The 3,993-nt window shown below is 33.4% G+C and overlaps 1 long non-coding RNA gene across 1 annotated transcript; it reads right to left on the bottom strand.

Annotated features, from left to right (window-relative positions):
- Window positions 1-226: 226 nt before the first annotated feature.
- LOC137635600 (uncharacterized) lies at window positions 227-3,227 on the bottom strand. The gene is made up of 3 exons (XR_011042728.1): window positions 3,126-3,227; window positions 1,063-1,192; window positions 227-415 (listed from the first exon to the last, which is right to left on the bottom strand). It is a non-coding gene; the product is annotated as an uncharacterized lncRNA (long non-coding RNA).
- Window positions 3,228-3,993: the final 766 nt, after the last annotated feature.

Below are 3,993 nucleotides of genomic sequence, written 5' to 3'. Positions count from 1 at the left end.
TGTACACGAGCTTAATACAAAGACAGACTAAACTCTATGGAGGATATATTTATAATTTTTTTTCTTTAGCTGTCATTTTAATAAAAATCGATACAATAAACTATTTAGAGGTTGTATTTATTAGTGGTTTTTTTTTTTGGTGGATTACGTAAAACGAGGAAATTGCTTAATATTTTTATTTGCACTAATGTATTTTCTTTTGTCTATCTCGTAAATGCAATCTGTAAGGATTCCCCATCTCTTTTGACGTCCTGGACCTCAGTGTAAGCAATTGCCGCTTGCAACAGTCACCTAAAGTTGCGGTTTGTAGGTCTTACTCTGAAATACTCCATCGGCTGCTCTTACTGAGAAGCACTTCGATCCAGAAGATGAGGCAGGCCACTCCCAAGCCGGAGGTGAGAAGGACAAACAGGCCCTGCAGGAGGAAAAAGGAAATATGTATAGCCTACACACTATATATAATAACAAGAAATGCTCCCCTCTCTAGTCCAATGCAGGACAAAGGCCTCAGACATGTCCTTAGCCATGTCTGGGGTTTGGCCAGTTTTCAACACCGCGCTGGCTAGTGCAGAGTGGTGATGTTGGGTGATTTTCATCTGATCCCTCACAGCAAACCAGCCTAGTATGGGTGGCCTTGACTAGTACAGTTATGCTGATCATGGTTGGTCATTGCTAAGGGGATAAAACATAACCTCCTTCCAACTTCATTGGCGGAGGTAACAATAATATACTCACTCGCTCTGTGTCTTTACCCAAATGTTGGTCATTGCCTAGGGGGTAAAACATTAAATAGCCACTCGCTCTGTCTCCTTACCCAGATGTTGGTCATTGCCTAGGGGGTAAAACATTAAATAGCCACTCGCTCTGTCTCCTTACCCAGATGTTGGTCATTGCCTAGGGGGTAAAACATTAAATAGCCACTCGCTCTGTCTCCTTACCCAGATGTTGGTCATTGCCTAGGGGGTAAAACATTAAATAGCCACTCGCTCTGTCTCCTTACCCAGATGTTGATCATTGCCTAGGGGGTAAAACATTAAATAGCCACTCGCTCTGTCTCCTTACCCAAATGTTGGTCATTGCCAAAGGTTCCTTGACGGTGAAACTTGAAGGCATATGTTTACAAGATGTGGAATTCGGCAGGTTGGAATCGAGCCAATGACGGTACAGTCCACCAGATACTATTCCTCGAATCCTGGAATTAGTTCAGAGAATGGAATTTGGAATTTATGCAGAGAATGGAATTTGGAATTTATGCAGAGAATAGAATTTGGAATTTATGCAGAGAATAGAATTTGGAATTTATGCAGAGAATGGAATTTGGAATTTATGCAGAGAATGGAATTTGGAATTTATGCAGAGAATAGAATTTGGAATTTATGCAGAGAATGGAATTTGGAATTTATGCAGAGAATGGAATCTGTCATTTTGGTCATATATCTTTGGATTTCATATACATCTAAAATTTGACGTTATAGATTATTTCTTTATGATTTATTAGTAAATTGTGAATCATTTCGAATAATGTTCGGATTTCAAATACATCTTAAATAATATATTCATGATCATCATCTTCTCCTACGCCCATTGACGCAAAGGGCCTCGGTTAGATTTCGCCAGTCGTCTCTATCTTGAGCTTTTATATCAGTACTTCCCCATTCATTATACATTAGGATAATTATTATAATTATTTCTATATGATTTATTAGTAAATTGTAAATTATTATTTAGAATAATGTTCTAATTTCTGATACATCTAAAATTATAAATTATAGAGTAATTATTTATTTATTATTTGTTAGTTAATTGTAAATAACTTGTAGGTTGTTAATGGTAGATGGTGAATATGATTTCAATTTAATTATAGGATATATACAGTATATATATATATATATATATATATATATATATATATATATATATATATATATATATATATGCATATATACAGTATATATATATCTATATATATATGTATATATATATATATATATATATATATATATATATATATATATATTTGTGTGTATATATATAAAATATTTTTCTAAATCTAAAGCATTCATTATAAAACTTTTTCCTTTTCTAATAAAGAGAATTATATATATATATATATACAGTATATATCTATATATATATATATATATATATATATATATATATATATATATATATATATATATATATATATATATTTGTGTATACATAAAATATTTTTCTAAATCTAAATCATTCATTATAAAGCCTTATCCGTTTCTAATAAAGAGAATTTGTCGATAATAATTTACATTGTGATCTTAATTTTCGCAATGTTTGATTATTTTATAAATTATGAGATTCTATCTATGTCAATTAAATATATGGCATTCTGTTCAAATGACTAATTGTTTCATATCAATAAACACTCAATATAGAGATTTGATCAACATTAATAATAAATGATTGTATTAGATTTTGATATTCTTTTGGGAAATACACTTCAAACCTTTGAGTTTCCAAAGAAAATATATTATATTTTTAAATCAAATATCAAGATTTAAAACTCAATAAAGGATCTTATTTAATCTCATCATTGAGAAACAATTAATCTTGGGGAGTGAAATGGCAGGACAGGATTAGAAATGAAATTATATGAGAGATTACTCGAGTGCCATATGTGGATGAGATCATGGTGAGGGGTAGATGGAGATGGTTTGGACATGCTCTTCGCACTCCACAAGAGAGATTGGCATAATGTATGTATGTATGTATGTATGTATGTATGTATGTATATGTATGTATGTTTAATATACATATATGCTTAAACATCAATTTAAAGCCACAAAAACAAACATATGTATACATGTTTCGTAAAATTCTCTTAGTTCACCAAACTTTCAACTGGGCTCCAAAAGGCACTAAGAAGAGTTGGAGGACCCAGGCCTACATGGCTGAGGACTATGAAACGTGCAGTAGATGATAAATGGAGACGTATTGATTTAAAAGCTCAAGATAGAGACGACTGGCGAAATCTAATAGAGGCCCTTTGCGTCAACAGGCGTAGGAGGAGATGATGATGATGATGATATTGGCAGCTATTTGAATTAATGAGATTGATATATGTTTTTTCTTTATAGTTTTTAACTTACTTTTGACTGAGGGGTTCGACGAGTGGGCTGCCCTTCTGTACAATCATGGCTAAAGTGAAGGGAACGAAGGTCTCCCTTGCTATGTAAAAGTTACACGATCCTGCAAAGGAAAAGAGAGAGAGAGAGACATATGTATTTCTCTATCAATACACACGCATCGTGAGACTCAATACTACAAGGTTTCTCTGGCTATGTAAAAGTTACACGATCATGCAAAGGACAAGAGAGAGAGAGAGAGAGAGAGAGAGAGAGAGAGAGAGAGAGAGAGAGAGAGAGAGAGAGAGATGTATTTCTATATCTATACACGCGCATCATGAGACTCAATACTACAAGGTTTCTCTGGCTATGTAAAAGTTGCACGACCCTGCAAAGGACAAGAGAGAGAGAGAGAGAGAGAGAGAGAGAGAGAGAGAGAGAGAGAGAGAGAGATGTATTTCTATATCTATGCACACGCATCATGAGACTTAATGACTTAATACTACACAGTATTCTAGAAGGTTTATTCCAGTTGTGACCAAGTTGTAGAATGATCTTCCTAATCGGGTAGTTGAAGACTCAATACTACACAGTATTCTAAAAGTTTTATTCCAGCTGTGGCCAAGTTGTGGAATGATCTTCCTAATCGGGTAGTTGAATCGGTGGAACTTCAAATGTTCAAACTTGCAGCAAATATTTTTATGTTGAACAGGCTGACAAATATTTTTATCGTTTATATATATGAAAGATATAATCTAATGTTACTGTTCTTAAAATATTTCATTTTAATTGTTTATTACTTTTCATATAGTTTATTTATTTCCTTATTTCCTTTCCTCATTGGGCTATTTTTCCTTGTTGGAGCCCTTGGGCTTATAGCATCCTGCTTTAT

This window comes from Palaemon carinicauda, unplaced genomic scaffold (genome assembly GCF_036898095.1).
Source record: "Palaemon carinicauda isolate YSFRI2023 unplaced genomic scaffold, ASM3689809v2 scaffold147, whole genome shotgun sequence".
NCBI lineage: Eukaryota > Metazoa > Arthropoda > Malacostraca > Decapoda > Palaemonidae > Palaemon > Palaemon carinicauda.
This window is presented reverse-complemented; position numbering and strand designations above follow the sequence as displayed.